Source organism: Erythrolamprus reginae, chromosome 4 (assembly GCF_031021105.1).
Source record: "Erythrolamprus reginae isolate rEryReg1 chromosome 4, rEryReg1.hap1, whole genome shotgun sequence".
NCBI classification, from domain to species: Eukaryota; Metazoa; Chordata; class Lepidosauria; order Squamata; family Dipsadidae; genus Erythrolamprus; species Erythrolamprus reginae.
Window position 1 is genome coordinate 58,176,380 of NC_091953.1, and position 19,328 is coordinate 58,195,707.

General features: G+C 42.4%; 1 protein-coding gene across 2 annotated transcripts in view; it reads right to left on the minus strand.

Annotated features, from left to right (window-relative positions):
• The window catches only part of TIAM1 (TIAM Rac1 associated GEF 1), a 229,923-nt gene that overhangs the window by 175,123 nt on the left and 35,472 nt on the right, over positions 1-19,328 (minus strand). The window contains exon 1 of one of the 2 annotated variants that reach the window (XM_070750313.1): positions 12,948-12,996. The exons of the other annotated variant lie outside the window; for it this stretch is intronic. The gene's annotated coding sequence lies outside the window, so the exon portion shown is untranslated. Of the gene's footprint in view, positions 1-12,947; positions 12,997-19,328 lie in introns of those variants that run through there. 2 annotated transcript variants of the gene reach the window in all.

Here is a 19,328-nt window from a genome sequence, read left to right on the forward strand (position 1 = left end):
TGGAACCAATTAAAATTATTTACATTAATTCCTATGGGGAAAAGTCGTTCGAGATAAGAGCTGCTCGACTTAAGAGCCCAGGTCCGGAACGAATTAAACTCGTATCTCGAGGTACCACTGTATTTGCAAGTGTGGATACTGAATCTTAACAAGTAGCCATATTACTTGATTATATTAAAAGCCAAGTTGTATCTTGGGCAGCCTTTAAACAGGCAAGGCTTAAATCTTCTGTCCATCCAAAAATAGATGCACAAATGTTTCATAAAGGCACAGTTCTGCATCATGTTCAATTTTTAATGAAATATAATAAAAGCAATTTTAACAGTTCTAAAAAATGCACATTAGAAGACTACCTAACTTATTTTCACACACACTCTCTCTCTTTGTAATCATTCTCATGTTCTTAAGAGGTCATAGGGAGAAGTCTTTAATCATCATATTTTCTCCCTCTCATATACATTAGTTGAGGGCAGGCTACCACTTGGCCTTTCAGATCCATGTGCCTTTAGGGAATGGGCAAAGAGAGCTGCAATTACTGGGAGGAATACCATCAGCAAAATTAACATTACAATGTGCACTTCACAGAACTCATGAAGATGTATTCTTTAAGGTAGAGAATAGGCGTTGATTGCTTACCTGAACGCCTCTTCTCGTACGGTGAGCGGGTACAGCAGTCACATGGGTTGCTCATGTCCAATCCGGTGGAACTGAGCCTAGTATTAAAAAAGCTTGCCGGATCCGCCCCTTCCCCAGAATTCGCGAATCCATAGACTAGGCTCAGTTGTGAAGCTCTGTAGTGTTCAACTCTCATTGTTAGAGGAAAGAAAGATATAGAAAGGTAAAGAAGACACATACAAGGGCGGGAAGTGACTGCTGTACCCGCTCACCGTACGAGAAGAGGCGTTCAGGTAAGCAATCAACGCCTATTCTCCGTACTGAAGGAGCGGGTCCAGCAGTCACATGGGACATACCCAATAGATGGTCCCTAGGGTGGGATTAGCTTGCTATCGTGTGAGATAACGGATTGGAGTACCCTTCTGCCGAAGGCAGCGTCCGCTGAAGCGTAAGAATCAATTTTGTAGTGCCTGATGAAGGAATTTGGCGAGGCCCAAGTGGCTGCTTTGCAGACCTCCTCCAACGGGGCTTGAGTCGCCCAAGCGGCCGAGGTGGCTGCGCTCCTGGTGGAATGCGCTGTGATGTTCCTTGGAACTGAGAGGGAGGCCGACTCATAGGCCTTAGATATAGTCCCTCTGATCCAACGGCCTATTACTGTAGAAGACACTTTGGCCCCCATGACTCTGGGATGATAGGCTACAAAAAGTGCTTCTGACCTCCGAAAGGGTCCTGTGCGTTGGATATATATTCTCAGCGCTCTGGTGAGATCCAGGGTGTGCCATCTAATTGCCAAGGGATGGTCTCGTTGGAGGCAGAAGGAAGGTAGGACAATATCCTGAGATCTGTGGAACATGGAACTGACCTTGGGTAAGAAGGTGGGGTCCAGTCGCAAGACTACCTTGTCCTGATGGAATTGACAAAGGTCCTGCCTGATTGAGAGGGCAGCCAGCTCCGAAATGCGTCGGGCAGAGGTAATAGCCACCAGGAATGCTACCTTAAAGGATAGGTACCTGAGGGACGCCGATTTTAGGGGTTCGTATGGTGCCTGCGTGAGGGAATGGAGAACCCGTGGCAAATCCCAGGAAGGATACCTGTGGACCTTGGAAGGTCTGAGGTTGGCTATGCCCTTGAGGAATTCCTGAACTTCAGGGAAGGATCGGAGAGGCTGTCTGCGGGGGCCCCCTAGGACAGATGAAATGGCTGCCAGATGACGCCGGAGGGTGCTGGTGGAAAGTCCTTTATGGAAGCCTTGCATAAGGAAGGAAATAATTCTGTGTATGGGGATGCACAGAGGGGAGAGACCTTCCTGTAGACACCACTGGTGAAACTTGGACCACGTGTGGTCGTAGATTCGATTGGTCGAACCCCTTCTGGCCTTTAAAATGACCTCCACTGAATCGGGGTCATGACCACGCAGTTCTAAATCTCTCCTGATAACAGCCAGGCGGTGAGGTGGAACCACTCCGGGTCTGGATGGAAAGAGGCCCCCTGCCGCAGCATATCCCCCGAAACGGGGAGTCGCCAAGGGTCCTGGACGGACAGCTGTTGGAGATCCGCGAACCAGGGCCGGCGGGGCCAATGGGGGGCGATTACGATTACTCGGGCCCTCTCGGTGAGGACCTTGTGAATCACGTCCGGGAGGATTGGAATTGGAGGAAATGCGTAGAGTAGGCCTGGAGGCCATGGACTCCGGAGGGCATTGATTGCTTCCGCTCCCGGGGATGGAAATCTGGAATAGAAGCGAGGGAGTTGGGCGTTCGCATTGGTCGCGAAGAGATCCAGAATTGGTAGGCCGAATCTGAGAGTGATTTGATGGAACAGGTCTTGATGGAGGTTCCACTCTCCTGGGTCTATCGTTGCTCGGGATAGCCAATCCGCCTGGACGTTGAGACTCCCCGAGATGTGATCGGCTAGGAGCGACTGGAGATGTTTTTCCGCCCAAAGGCCCAACTTGAGGGCCTCCCTCATGAGAGCCTTGGATCTCGTGCCCCCCTGTCTGCAGATATGGCTTTTTGTGGCAATGTTGTCGGTGAGAATGAGAACGTGCCGGTTGGGAATGCGAGGAGAGAAATGCTTCAGAGCCAGGGAAACGGCTCTTAACTCTAGCCAATTGATTGGCCTGGAAGCTTCCTCCGGGGACCACGTGCCCTGGGCTATCATCCCCTGGGCGTGGGCGCCCCATCCCGATAGACTGGCATCTGTGGTGATGACAAATTGATCCGGGCACCTGAACGGGGATCCTCTGTCCATGGCCGGAGACTTCCACCACTTGAAGGATCTGCGAACACTCAGTGGGATGACAATGCGTCGATTTGAGTTGCTGTGCCCCGATCTCTGAAAAGGCAACAGGAGCCACTGGAGTTCCCTAGCATGAAGGCGAGCCCAGGGAATGATGCCTATGCATGACACCATCTTCCCCAAAAGGGAAGATAGAGTAACTATGGATACTGAAGAATTAGATAAAATGTTAGAAATTAACTCCACTATACTGAGTTTTCTCTCGGGAGAGAGAAAAACCTGGGAGGATTTTGAATCAATAATGGATCCCAGGTGAGAAATGGATGTGGAAGGTTGGAGGTGACTTTTATCAAAGTTGATGGAAAATCCATGGTCCTGGAGGACTGACATGGTGACAGAAAGGTCTGTTTTCACTCTCTCTAGGGAGTTCCCATGAATCAAAATATCATCAAGATAACATAAAATGTGGATGGGAGACGCCCGGATATAGGCCGCCAGGGACCCCAAGAGCTTTGTAAAGACCCGAGGGGCCGAGGAAAGGCCAAATGGCATCGCCCTATACTGGAAATGCCTGCCTTGAAAGGAAAAACGTAAAAATTTTCTGTGGCATTTGGCTATAGGAATGTGAAGGTAGGCCTCAGTGAGGTCTAAGGAGACCATGAAATCTCCCGAGTGAATGGCGGCCAAAATAGAAGACAAGGAGTGCATCTTAAACTTCCTATATTTGATGAATAGGTTTAGTTTCTTTAAATCCAAAATGGCTCTCCAACCTCCGGAGGACTTTGGAACCATAAATAGGATGGAGTAAAAACCTAGGCCCTTCTGACCGGAAGGGACCGGTTGAATGGCTCTGATGGACAATAGATGAGAAATGGCCTCCTCCATACGGTTACAATCTGAGGATGACCTGGGAGAAGGGCAGGAAATAAAACGTTTAGGGGGAGGAGAAATAAATTCTAAAAGAAGGCCTGTTTGAACTGTGTCAATGACCCAAGGGTCCTTGGAGGTGAGACGCCAATTAGAGGCGAAATGAGCTAGGCGACCCCCTATGGGAATGGAGGTAAGATTACCATCTAGGTTTTTTTGAAGCCCTGTTAGAGGAAGCTCCCCTTTGGAAGCGAAACCCTCTACCCCTGGAGTTCCTACCTTGGGAACGAAAGCGGGGGGAATACTGACCTGGAGATCTCTGATAGGAAGCCGCTTGATCTTGCTGGCGCCCTGGGCGACGAAAGGACTGCGTTTTGGTAGCCTTTTTCGTGGTTGGACCCAAAACCTTCTTCTTGTCCGTGGTCTCCGTGAGGAGTGGATCCAGAAGATCACCGAAGAGAAGGTCGCGCTTTAAGGGGCCCTGGGATAACTGCCACTTTTGGCGAACTCCCGCTTGCCAAGGGCGAATCCATAGGAGTCTTCTTGCCGTTGTAGAAGCTGCAATAGACTTAGCAGAAAATCTAGTAGATTGCAAGGTGGCATCAGCCACGTACTGGGCAGCTGCAAAGACCTTGTTGAAGTCTTGTTGACCTCTCAAGTCATCGGGAGGAATGTGCTGTTGAAGTTGGCGAAGCCACAGCAGCATGGCTCTGGAGAAAAAGGAGGCCGCTGCAGAACTTTTAATGGCCCAGGAATCAGCGGTGAATCCTCTTTTGAGCATTTGCTCGATGCGCTTGTCCTCTGGGCGGAGGACTTCCTCCGCCTCGCCTGGCACAGCCGCTGCCGAGTGAAGAATCTTGACAGGTTCATCTGGTTTGGGAAAGGATAGAAGCTCTTCATAGGAAGAGGAGAGTTTATACAACTTTCTGTCCTTGGTGGAGGGATTAAGGCCAGAGGCTGGAAAATCCCACTGTTTGAGTAAGGCGTCTTTAAACAATTTAGGCATAGGAATTACCTCGTTATCCTCCTGTTCCTCTGTGAAGTAAGGTAAATTCTCCTCCGGGGGATCAGTGGAAGTGGAGGCTTGTTTCTCCTGGGCCGCTAATCCCGTAGAAATTCTAGCTTTGAGGAGGAGAGATTTGAATAATTGAGAAGGAAAAATAGTAATTGGAGGAGGGACCTTTATTTGGGATTCCTCATCATCTGATAATCCCTGGAAAGGGTCCTCATCCTCCTCTACATCCTCATATTCATCCTGGGAGGATTCTGAATCATCCTGAATAGGAGCTCTGACCGCTGGGGAGGAACCCAAAGGGCGGGAGGGACGAGAAGGAGGAAGAGGTAAGGGAAGCTCATTGATGGTGGAGAGTTTGGCATCAATGGCTTTGGACAACACAGCAAAAATAGATTGGAACTCAGGAGGTAAACTGGAAATATCAGCAGAAATGGCAGAAGAATCCCTAAAGGCCTGGGAGGATCCTGGCTGGGGGGAATCTTCAATAATATCTGGTTCCTCTGGACCTATGCCCCATAGGTTAGGTTGGGGTCTGTCTAGGTTTGGCTCATCCAGAGATAACACAGGGACCCCAGAAGGAGGCAGACTAGAGGCCTCTGGTGGGTCTTGACTACTGATTACTTGGGCCTGCACTTTCAAACGTTTTGCAGATTTGTCATGGATTTTTTGTAGGGCTAGGTCCCTTCTCTTCTCGGCCCTGGTGACCTTGGTCGAGGGGCGGGCCCCTGGAGAAGAGGAGGAAGAGGCCTGGGGGATACTAGTAATCTCATCGCCTGTAGGCCTGGCCTCTCTGGGACCTTTAGTTGTGCCTCTCTTGGGAAAAGTAGCCATAGTCTGACAATTAACAGAAGACAAGGCTGAGCCAATAACTGAATAATAAGGAGAAGAATTTCAAGGACTTCCCAAGAGGAATGGATCCTGCTTCGAGGCCTCGAAGCTGCTGAAACTTGAGGACAATCTGGGCAAACCCAGAGTTCGTGCCCCCAAATCCAGCGGGGCCAGCCTCCCTAAACTTTATAATTAAGTAAACCAAGGCACTCTGGTTGGAGGCTTAGCCGGTGGAGAATTTAGCCTGGGACCCCCAAGGCCCGCTCCGGGATCCACGCGGTGGACTGAGGCCTACGCGGCTGGCAGGAGGCCAACACGAGAGGCCTAGATTTAAAAAAGGGGCGCGAAGGCCTTCGCGCCGAAAAAATCGCTCCGTAGAATTTCTTAAAGGAAAAGCGATCGACTAAGTCCAGGAGACTGGAAGGCGTCTCACTCCGCAGGAGGTATTTCTTAAGCCCTTAAATATTTGTATACAATAAATAATCAATAATTCAATAGATAAATACTTGCACCAGGACCTCCAGGCCAAAGGATTTGAAGAATCCACAAGCGGCCGCAGGAATCGTAACCGGCAAAACCGCCGGGGGAAAACGAAACCGCAACTTCTCCCAAGGAAAAAAGCCGAGCCGCTTTTTGTCTTTTTTTCTTTTAAACGGCTGGCGCAATTAGTGCAAGTAAATAAATAAAGACAATAAATCTTACTACTTTTTGAAGGAAAGATCGAAGGGAAGGTGTTAGAATGTTGAACGAGCTATCACAATACAACCGCAGGATATGCGAACTGAGCGAATTCTGGGGAAGGGGCGGATCCGGCAAGCTTTTTTAATACTAGGCTCAGTTCCACCGGATTGGACATGAGCAACCCATGTGACTGCTGGACCCGCTCCTTCAGTACGGAGAAAGGAGACACTATGACTATCTTGACATCTGGGCACTGAAGAAATTAAAATGGATAAATCTCTACTTAAATTTCTATTACAAATTAAATATAAGGAATGTGCAATGTTAAAGAAGATATAAAGCATAGCAGATGCTTTGCAATTCTTATACATGCTTAACCCTGACGCTTGAAAGCCAATTGTAAATAAGAGTCTTCCAAGTATAATTACAATAGATAACTCACTGGTACTAATCATACTAGAGGCAACCAAACCTTATAATGCGCATCTAGAGACTTTTTAATATTAGATTTGTGATACTTTTTAAAAAATTGTTGTTGTGAGCCGCCCCGAGTCTGCGGAGAGGGGTGGCATACAAATCTAATAAATAAATAAATAAATCTCTGCTCTTAACCACAAGATGACTTTCAATATTTACAACAATGTTCCCAATGCTTCTAAAGGGTACCATGTTGGGAAAGGCTGGTTTAGACAATCATACAGCTGGAAAATATTATTAATGATTCAGAAATGAAGATACTAAAAATTACACGGCGTCAGCATTCTATTCACAATCAAAAGCAATATCTAGCAGTTACCAAATGCAACTAATTATAGATGTAATTCTAAAGGAGAAGCATTTTCTTCAACTGAAGCAAACTAGAAATAAATAACTGAAATTTTGTTTTAAATAGTTCTGCAGAGTTAAAAGACATTAAGTGGGGCACACCATTTTGCTATCAGCTTCTCTTCATGTGCACTCTGACATAATTTACAATAGTGCATTCTTTTATTTAATTACTGCATGCTTATACCAGCATTACATTTATGATCTGCTCAAGATATCTACACAGATTTCCTTACATTTGAATTATTTTAATAACTTAGGTGACAAAGGAAAATGGAAAAATTCAACTTACGGAATAAAATACAGTGGTACCTCTACCTATGAACACCTATACTTACGAACTTTTCTAGATATGAATTGGGTGTTCAAGATTTTTTTTGCCTCTTCTCACGAACCATTTTCCACTTATGAACCCGAGCCTCCAAAACTGTAACCAGAAAAGGCAGGGAGAAGCCTTGTGGGGCCTCCCTAGGAATCTCCTGGGAGGAAACAGAGCCGGAAAAGGTGGGGAGAAGCCTCCATGGAGCCTCTCTAGGAATTATCCTAGGAGGAAACAGGGCCTCCACCCTCCCTGTGGTTTGCTTTTACATTATTTGCGCCCCAAGTCTGCGGAGAGGGGCGGCATACAAATCTAATAAATCAAATCACTTGATTCCTATGGGAAAAATTGCTTCTTCTTACAAACTTTTCTACTTAAGAACCCGGTCACGGAATGAATTAAGTAGAGGTACCATTGTTTACAAAAATTAAACAGATGCATAGAGAAATACAAGTCACTGACGTGAGTCAATAATAAACAAAAAACAGAATTTGATCCTATTTAGCAAGGGTCCTAATCATAGTTCCCTCTAAGCTGAGCAGTGAGCAATCGCTCACTTAAAAATCATCATCAACTCAGAGTTTTCCAAACCTGCCCAGAAGCCGAGAGGGAAAGAGTGAGAGGGAAGGAGAGAGAGAGGAAGAGAGGAAGAGAGAGAAACAGATAGAAAAAAGAGAGGAAGGAACAGAGAAAGGAAAAGAATGGGAGTAAGGAAGAGAGAAAGAAAATCAAAATCTAGTTTGAAACTAGCTCAACTATTTAAGTGGCATTTTGATATTGATAGAGTTGCCCTATTATGAGCTCACTGTTATAGACACAGTACAGTATTTTATTTTGAAATTCTCTGAGGCAAAACAGGGTGGGTTGTTTGTTTGTTTGTTTGTTTGTTTGTTTGTTTGTTTTTATTTATTTATTTATTTATTTATTTAGTTATTATTTCTGTGCCGCCCAGTCCCGAAGGGACTGCCACTCAGACACTATACTTTTCCACCCACCCCAAAAAAAAATTAGAGGGAACACTGGTCCTAATATTTCTTGTGCAAAAAAATCCCCTTTTTTTAAGTCATGCATTTCATCTATGTTTTCATTAGTCTTCCTTTGTAGTAAGAATCAGCTGTAAATAAAGCAGACCTGCTTAAAATTCAGCCTGACTAAAGGAGGTGACTCATTAAGATGAGATATTACAGCCTAAGCATATTCCAAATGATGCATACCAGTTCAGGAAAATTCAGAGAATCTGACTGACACTTTAGCCAATAGTCCTTGAAGGCACAACAGTGGTTTGTCAACTCACGCCCACTACATTTTGAAAACAGGCATTTCCAGACTCTGGATCATCCTTTTAAATAACCAGTTAAGTTGAAAAAAGTTCAGAAGAAACATTAACATTGTTTCAGAGTTAAGAGACGGAATATTTTGTCTGCTGAAATAAATCTTCGATAAAAATGCATATTTTTCATGTTACCAATCTTCAAAAAATGGCTACCATCATTTCCTACTTCAATTTCATGACAGACACATTTTGACTAAAAGACATTAGTCTCAAAAAACAACTCTCTGCGATATATTCCAATAACAGGTATGTAATTTGGATTTTTATTTTCAGGGAGACTTCTGGGGCAGCAATGCAGTCCATTCAAAACTCTATTCTCTCCTCTTCAATAGCTTAAAAGCAGCAGTAAGAGAGAGCATCATTCCTACTCCCTTCCATTATTCTTTAGTCTTTCAGAAGAAGATACTGTACAGGTTTGAGAAAAAGTTTGTGAGAAATCTTGGAATAGCCCTTTATCCTGGCTAGTCCTACCTCTATGCAGCTTGACTGTCACACTGCAACTACGAGAAACAAAATTAGTTCTCACCATCATTACTTGCCCTTGGTCATGGCTTTTTCTTATCGCTCTCTGGTGTGTGTTCCTTTCTCCATTGGAGCCCCAGATCTACAGCTTGTAGTCAGCCCAAGGAGAATCTAGTCTAAATCTTCTAAATAGCTAGGGTCACATATAGGTGAAACAAGAAAGGAACCCCATTATGGGAAAGATAGATCACAATTTTAATCAATTCTGCTTCTAAAATGGGCTATGAAGTACCCTCGTTTTCTCCAGCTAAAAAAGCAAGCCAATTCTCTTTTTGCCCATTTTTTAACGTTTTTGTTACACTCTTCTTTCATGCTGGGAGGTTCCTCCAACCACTTCCCATAAAACCAACCACATCCTATTCCCCCAGTTTCATACATTTCAAAAAATGAAATAACGTTCTTTTTATGTACATACCAAACGCCACACATTGCATTAAAACGAAGCATTATTTGTTTCCACGCAGATGCCTTAGTCGAATTTACGTCGGCTAAATTGAAGAGAATCCTTCCAGGTTCCCGTACAACAGGAGACAGCATGCTCTTCAAAAATTAGGCAACTATCCTAGACTTTGGTACCGTGTCTCTGGAGCAAAACCAGGAGGGTTTATTCAACAGTTAAACTGCCCATGCCATGCTGAAGAAAGCAGTATCGCTGCTGGATAGGCAGGGCGAAAAACAAAGTGGGATTATGACATCTACTTGTAGTAGGCACAAATGAAACAGAGCACTGGGAAGATGCACTGCTGAACCCTAATAAACATCAATGAGTTGCCACACCCTGAACCACCTGTTAATTAATGTCTGCATCATGAGTTAACCCATTGTAGAAAAAGCCCTGTAAGAGGCATGGGAGTAGTTTTATGAGAAACAATAAAATAATATTTTTTTTCTTTAATGAATTAACTACATTATTATTATTATTATTATTATTATTATTATCATCATCATCATCATCATCATTATTATTATTATTTATTAGATTTGTATGCCGCCCCCCTCCATAGACTCGGGGCGGCTCACAACACAATAAAAACAGTTCATGACAAATCTAATAATTTACAGTTTAAAAATATTTTTAAAAAACAAAAACCATTATTAAGCAGACATACAATACATTATATTACTATTATTAAGGACAGAAGGAAAAGGGGGGACATGATCGAAACATTTAAATATGTTAAAGGGTTAAATAAGGTTCAGGAGGGAAGTGTTTTTAATTGGAAAGTGAACACAAGAACAAGGGGACACAATCTGAAGTTAGTTGGGGGAAAGATCAAAGACAACATGAGAAAATATTATTTCACTGAAAGAGTAGTAGATCCTTGGAACAAACTTCCAGCAGACGTGGTTGGTAAATCCACAGTAACTGAATTTAAACATGCCTGGGATAAACATATATCCATTGTAAGATAAAATACAGAAAATAGTATAAGGGCAGACTAGATGGACCATGAGGTCTTTTTCTGCCGTCAGTCTTCTATGTTTCTATGTTTCTATGTTTCTACATACAAACATACCATACATAAATTGTATAGGCCCGGGGAGATATCTCAGTTCCCCCATGCCTGACGACAAAGGTGGGTTTTGAGGAGTTTACGAAAGGCAAAGAGAGTAGGGGCAGTTCTAATCTCCGGGGGGAGCTGGTTCCAGAGAGTCGGGGCCGCCACAGAGAAGGCTCTTCCCCTGGGGCCCGCCAACCGACATTGTTTAGTTGACAGGACCCGGAGAAGGCCCACTCTGTGGGACCTAATCGGTCGCTGGGATTCGTGCGGCAGAAGGCGGTCTCGGAGATATTCTGGTCCAATGCCATGAAGGGCTTTATAGGTCATAACCAACACTTTGATTTGTGACCGGAAATTGATCGGCAACCAATGCAGACTGCGGATTATATAAAATCATATTATAAAAGGGAGAGAAACAAAGAGTTTTTTAAAAACACTCACTGCTTTAGAATTGATAAAGGAATATTCTCAAATGTTATGACTTTATGTTTGCCGTTTTAAGTCAGGGTTGGCCACTGACGGCTGTCCAGATGAATCCCTAAAGGGTTGGGGTTTTTTGGCATGATTCTAAAAGTGGTCAGCCATTGCCTCTTTCCTAAGGCAGAGAGAAAGTGACTGGCCCAAGGTCACGCAAATGGCTTTATGCCCAGAACAGAATTAGAACCAATAATTGGCTCCTATGGATACGGTCAGGTACACAGAACCAGTAGAATTTTTTTTTCTTGTTTCCCTTCTGGGCTCTGGATATGTTTTTCCTATCACGGTAAATGAGGTTGAATGTGTATAATTTTAGAAGAGTTATGCATGTGTGTATGTGTGTGTACACATACATATACAGTTTATATAGTAGATAATGTATATTTTTGTGTGCCTGTGTGTAATATGTGTGTACACATATGGCATATATACATAGAATTAAATAGTATACAGTGATCCCCCGAGTTTCGCGATCTCGGTCATTGTGAAACGCTATATCGCGATTTTTCCACCCGATGACGTCACTCCCTTCCTTTCTCATCTTTCTTTCTCTCTCTCTTTCTCTATCTTGCTTCTTCCTCTCTCACACTCTCTTCCTCCCTCTCTCATCTCTTTCTTTCCTTCTCTCTCTTTCTCTATCTCTCCCCCTCTTGCTCTCGAGCGGCGGGCGGCACCCAGGGAAGGTTCCTTCGGCCGCCCACCAGCTGATCTGCTCGGCAGCGCGGCAGCAGCGAGGAGCCGAAGATGGGGTTTCCCCGTTGCCTGGGCAACGGGGAAACCCCATCTTCGGCTCCTCGCTGCTGCCGCGCTGCAGAGAAGATCAGCTGTTGGGCGGCCAAAGGAACCTTCCCTGGGTCTTCCCCGGGTCTTCCTCGCCGCCCACACGCAAACTCCACCATCTGCGCATGTGCGGCCATGGAAAAAGGGGCGCGCATGCGCAGATGGTGTTTTTACTTCCGCACCACTACATCCCGAAAAATCGATTATCACGAGGGGTCTTGGAACGGAACCCTCGCGATAATCGGGGGATCACTGTATTTTGGATGTTCAGTAATAGTAAATAGACAGGGAAATTGTATCTCTTTGAGGCAAGGAGAGGCCAGGCACCTTAACCCTAACCCTTGACATTAGTGACGTCAAGTTGGCCACCTTAAGCCAGTCACATGATCTTTAAGCCACCCCTGTCACATGATCGTCAAGCCACTCCCACCTGGTCACAGGGCCAGCAAGCCACATCCACAAAATAAGCCACGCCTACCATGTGGTAGTAAAAAAACTTGCAGCCCTTCACTGACTAGAATCCATAGCCTAAACCACCACACCAAACTGGCTCTATTAGCTGAAATAATTTAAAAATAGCTGAAGGTATACTTAAAATTTTCAACACAACTGAAAACTTGCAAAAGTAAAGAGATAGCAAGGTCATGGCTGTTTTTCAGAATACAAGCAGATAAACAGAAAAGCTTTTCCCTTTTTTTCCCAGACATCAAAGATCCCCCAACCTTCAAAATTAGGCATATGCAATAAAAGTTTTGCTCACTTTGTTTTGTAGAACTCACTGTCTTTCCACTGCAGTATAATCCTATAAACCATTATGTAATATTATAAAATTCATGCTATATGTCAGCAAAACACATTGCTTGTGGGAATTATGCAATGTTGGATATTGCACTATATCTCTAGAAGCTAGCCTTTGGGGAGGGGGGAATTAAAACCCCAACCTACCTGAAATAATCTTTATAGTTAGAAGCTAACAGGTTGCAAGGAGATCTCTGCAGAGGAGAGAAAAGGAAAAAGAAAAAAAGGTGAAATATAAAAGAGGCTAGAGGAAAAAAGAGAAGCATACAAATTTTAGATTCTACTATCTTGAAACCTTCCCCACTGGTTTGTATGGTCTCCTGTTTCTAATCTATCAGAATGTGGAGGCCTTAGAAGGAGAACTAAAGGAAAGTGAGCAGAATGGAGAATGGAAACAGAAGAAATAATTATTTTACAGAAACAATGCAAACACAGTTCTTCATTTTTACAAAGGAGAAAAATCTATCATGATACAGGAAATAAAACTTGGCTTCTTACATTAACCAAAGAGTGCACAACTTGAGAAGCAGATAAACCAATGGCTTTCCAGGTACAGAACAATAACTCCTAGTGAAGTCCTAAGAGATGTGCTATATCAGTGATGGTGAACTTTTTTTCCTCGGGTGCTGAAAGAGCATGGGCGCGCGCTATCACACAAGCCTGAGTGCCTACACCCATAAGTCAATGACTGGGGAGCGCAAAAACAGTTTCCTCCGTCCCCAGAGGCCCTCTGGAGGCAGAAAACAGCCTGTTTCCCAACTTCTGGTGGGCCCAGTAGGCTCGGGTTTCGCCCTCCCCAGACTCAAAAGTTTCTTTGGAGGGTAAAAACGCTCTCTCCCATCCTCCCGGAGGCTCTCTAGAAGTAGAAAACGCCCTCCCAGAGCCTCTGTGTGAGCCAAAAATCAGCTGGCCGGCACACACATGCACGCTGGAGCTGAGCTAGGGTAATAGCTTGCATGCCAACAGATATGGCTTCATGTGCCACCTGTGGCACCCATGCCATAGGTTCGCCATCACTGTGCTATATGATTCAATCCTGGTTTCCTCAATTCAACTCAATTATTCTTGTAAGCTGCGAGGGGAAGGGCGGCCTATAAATCTAATAAATAAATAAATAAACCTTTTTTAATGACTTTGATGAAGAAACAAAATATTTGTTAAAGATGCAGATGACAAAATGTTGGAAAATACAATTAATACCATAGAAGAGAGAAATTAAATTCAAAACAAAATTGTGTCTTTTTCTTCCTCATGTTTAAACCATTCGTGCTGGGAACGTTTGAACGGAATTTATTTGCTGCTGAGTTTCTAAAAAATACCATGGATACCACTTTAGGTACCATGGAATCAGTACAAACTGCCTTAGTTCCTCCATACTCATAATTTCCTGCCAGCACAGTAATCATTGTAATCTAGCTGTACAACAGCAACCTCCACAACCAAAAGCAAAACTTGGTAAATTAAAGAACTACGATAAATTCAGGAGTTTAAGTTGAGAGATATCTGGCTTGAAAACATTACTTGTAAAAATGATATTGGAAGAGTAGTTGTTGCAGACTGAGTATAATAGCACTTAGCAATAGCACTTAGACTTATATGTTGCTTCATAGTGCTTTAAAGCTGTCTTTTAATAGTTTTATAGAGTCAGCATATTGCCCCCAACTATCTGGTCCTCATTTTACTGGCCTCGGAAGGATGGAAGGCTGAGTAAACCTTGAGAATCGAACAGCTAGCATTCAGCATAATTCGCCTGCAATACTGTATTCTAACCACTGCACCACCACAGCTAGTTAGCAATATGATTCCATACATCATGGGAAATATACTTTCTTCTTTACTTGGAGTTTGATCAAACAGACCTTGACCTGGGCACATTTTAAGAAAGATCAGTGACACCTCAACAGGCTCAGAAAAGAGCAACAAGTATTATCAAGGGATTAGAAACTAATCCTGTAAAGAGAGATTGAAGGAACTGGGAATGGTTCACCATGAGAGAAGATTGAAAGGGATATGAAAGCATTCTTGAAATACCTGAAGCAGTGCCACACAGAAAAAAGTCTTGACATACCTGTCATCATTCCAGAGTGCAGGACAAGTGAATTCAAGCTATGGGAAGGCAGATTCCCATATCTGAAATGGGGGGGGGGACCCCAACAATAAGAGCAGCTCAACAGTGAAACTAATAGTCCAGCAATTGATTGAGCTGCTTTTCATTAGATGTGTTCAAGTAGAGTCTAGGTAATTTGTCAGAGATGCTTTAATTGGTATTTTTCCACTGAGCAGAAGTAGGAATTTATGGCCTGAATTGCAGTTTCTAAATCCATGATCCAAAGACAGGGCCTGCCAAAGGTTTTCTACCTTTTTGCCTGAAGACCTTATGTAGCAAAATCAAATGAGAAACAACTATCAACCAAAAAATTTTCTGCTTAAAATCGTTACTTTATTTTCTTCCAATTCGTTCTTTTTCCATTTTGTATTTGTAAAACTTCATGCCTTACAGACAGGAACTGACATACTTCAAGCAGGTATAAAGCTATTGAGCATTTAATAATTGTAAAAACGGGAGAGGGGGAACCTTCTGTCCCCTATATTGAATTATCTCAGGATATAAAATATGTCCAACTTGTCTGTCGGTGTTAAATGGTCTTCAATCCAAATCCAGTGCTCATTTTGGTGCCAAAGTCTTGTGCCCCATTTGATCATATCCAGCTGCAGTGGCTCTTTAAATGTTAAAAAAAAATACTCAAAGAATGCAAACCATCTCTTCCCTTTTTCAAGACACCCCCCCCCCCCCCCAAGATTAGGCTGAACTAAATTTTTGATTTCTTCAGTTTTTTCCTCCGCAGAAGAGTGACAAATTTAGAGGTTAGATAAACCTTGAAAATTACCAAATGGGGTAAAATCAACAAGAGCTATCAATTATTCGTGCCCATCCACTTTAAGGTGGACATTTCCTAATCATATTTTTTATATGTCATCAATACACATTAATTATGGCAATACTGGGCCCCTTTGAAATTATGTCAAAAACAATTCCATACATCTAGAGGTGTCAGCAATTTCTTGAAGAAGCAGTTTTTTAAAATGTAGTCATCATGTGCTTCATGCATATCCATACACACCTTAAATTACCATTTCTCCTTTGAAAGCAGATCATCCCACGAACGTCAAAATATATATTAAAGTAATATTTCAAGCATGGTGACTATCTTCTATTCTGCTTCCTCATATGACCTCCCATTTTAGATATTTCAAACTTATAAATACAGTATATGGATGGGTGGATTATATTATACGATTCAGTAATTGCTGTGCCACTATTTTTGATCGTAGATAAGGTTGGTTGGTTGGTTGGTTGGTTGGTTGGTTGGTTGGTTGGTTGGTTGGTTGGTTGGTTGGTTGGTTGTCTGTTTGTTTGTTTATTATTTGGACTTATATGACGCCCAACTCCCAGAGGACTCGGGGCAGCTAAGATAAAGAGGGATATATATTAAATTAAGGGACTACTGCTACAGATGATTTGTGTAGCTGCAAGAGTCTGTATTTTCAGGATTGCTCATTAAATATGGCCATTCATTAAAAACTCCTAATTGTTAATTGGAATGCCACATTATCACTTTTTTCATCCTTTAATCTACTATTTCCTTTAAAAAATATGAAAATAAATTGCTTCAAAGACACTTTAAAAGCTGCAGGAACATTAATCACTATAATCAAGTCTCTCTTTTAAATCTTTTGTTGGAGAAATATTTCAGGTGTTGAAAGCAAAATTTGTAACTCTTAAGATGATTCCTCTTTGAAAACAACCAGTTGGCTCTTGACTGCCTGGCTTCATCAAAAGAAAGAAATTGAGGATACATTGGTCCTCATTAATGATAATGGAATCATTAGCTGTAACCTAAACCATTGTTTCCCAACCTTGGCAACTTGAAGATATCTGGACTTCAACTCCCAGAATTCCCCAGCCAGCATTCGCTGGCTGGGGAATTCTGGGAGTTGAAGTCCAAATATCTTCAAGTTGCCAAGGTTGGGAAACACTGACTTAAACAATGTTGTTAGACAATCTGTTAAAAAAAGGTTTTATCCCATTTTCTTGTTTCCCTTTGTACTTGGTTACATGTAGCAGACTTCAAATTGGATGCCTAGAAAACAACCGTAGTTTAATCCATATATAAGGGGTCAGTTAGGTAGTTAAGCAAATATAATAGCACAATAAAATGAAACTAATCCATCCCATCCCAAACTCAATGTTTGGGATTTGTAAAAGATTTTTTTTTAAAGTCAGATTCGCGTTCTCTGCTGTTTTACATATTTCTTTTTAATTTGTCAACTAAAATCTCTATTGAGAATCACTCAGCTGTGGCTTTTAAAATGATAAAAAAGAACCATGCTGTGTGCATTCAGTTCCTTGGCAACAAGTAAATGGACTCTCAGGATCATGGCAAAAACCCAGCAGTGGCACATCTGCCTTTGCTGTTTAATCATTATAATGAGCACAATTTGTCACTTTAATCCAGCTTTGTCATGAAAAGTATTTTTGATATAATGAAAAATGAAGTTGTTTTACAGAGCTTCCTTGCCTTCTTGCCTTCAGACACAGAAGGGGGTTTTTTTTAGTTTCTTCATAACTGTGATCTTGTCTCAGAAAAGCAATCATAATCATGGTTACGAATGTTAGTGTTAAATCAGATCTGACTACCGCAGTGTCATTTATGTGGGAAGATGGTTTGGAAACTTGAACTGGTTTTGAGCACTTGAATGCTTGAATTGTTGCTAGGGCTTCATCAGCAGCTAATGTTCCACAAAACTGAGAGAGCAGGAAGTTCCATTGAATCAATTCAGCTGTTAATACATCTTTGCACACAATTCATTGTAATTACATTATCATACAAAGTACTTTCCAACTTTAATAGCTCAAAAATCAGAAGAACCAAAAATATCACCAACAGATCGTATTTTCACCACTCTCTTTTTTTTATAAATTGTATGAAGCTATCCCATTTTACTCATTTCTTACTATCTTAAAATAGTCCTAATACATTTCTAGTTGAGCTATTCCAGATGTTCCCAGGGACTACCAAGATGTTCATATTCTTTGCACCATAAACCATCATTTATTTTATTTTATTTATTGGATTTGTATGCTGCCCCTCTCCACAGACTCAGGGCGGCTAACAACAATGATAAAAAACAACCTGTAACAATCCAATGTAATAAAACAACTAAAAACCCTTATTATAAAAACCAAACATACACACAAACATACCATACATAACTTGTAATGGCCTAGGGGAAGGAATATCCTAACTCCCCCATGCCTGTGACAAAGGTGGGTCTTGAGTAATTTGCGAAAGACAAGGAAGGTGAGGGCCGTTCTAATCTCTGGGGGAGTTGATTCCAGAGGGCTGGGGCCACCACAGAGAAGGCTCTTCCCCTGGGGCCCGCCAAAGGACATTGTTTGGTCGACGAGACCCGGAGAAGGCCAACTCTGTGGGACCTTATCGGCCACTGGGATTCGTGCGGTAGAAGGCAGTTCCGCATGTATTCTGGCCCAATGCCATGTAGGACTTTAAAGGTCATTACCAACATATTAAAATAGAGACAGAATTTCTTTCTAAGAAAGGAATAGGGAATCCATGCTATTTTAGAAATTAAGCATCAGCACAGATCAAAGACCTGATATTGAAAATGCAGATAAAAACATGGAAATATGTTCTAATGAAAAAGGACTAGCTCCATAATGATGATTAATGAGATAAGTTTTGTTCATATTAAAGAGTTGCAATTCTAAGCCCAGAACATAAAAATTAAATTGTCGTCATGTGAAGATTTTATTTCAAACAACATAAATTATTTTTGGTTCATGGTACATGTAATTCACGCACTGTAACCAGTATTATAAAGCTATAAATATCAGGGCCAGTCCTACAATTAGGCAGAATGGGGCAGCTGCCGGAGGCAGGAGATGTTAAAAAGCAGGAAGAGGCTAATGTTGGAGGACAGAGCAAAGTATGTTTTGCAGCCTTCTTTTTCCCCTGAGCTACTCTCTTAACTCAAATAATGTGGAGGATATTTGCCTCTGATAAATGGGATTTGAAAAGAGTACCATGTAGTCTTTTGCCTCAGGAAACATAATGTTAAGTCAGCCTAGATAAATGTAAAAACCTTTTGACTTGCATTCCTCACAATCAGGTGTGGTGCTGCTTTGGGAATCAGAAACAAATAGCCCTTTGAGTCTGATGAGACTTCTTTTTCAGATTTTAACATGGTACAGTGATCCCTCGATTTTCACGGGTTCAAACTTCGCGAAACGGCTATACCACGGTTTTTCAAAAAATATTAATTAAAAAATATTCCGTGGTTTTTTTTCTATAGTACGGTTTTTCCCACCCGATGATGCCATACATCATCACTAAGAGTCACTTCTCTCTCTCTTTCTTTCTCTTTCCTGTCATTCTCTGCTTCAATCATTTTCTCATTTCTCTTTTTTTCCTCCCATTTTTTCTATCATTTCTCTCTCTCTCTCTA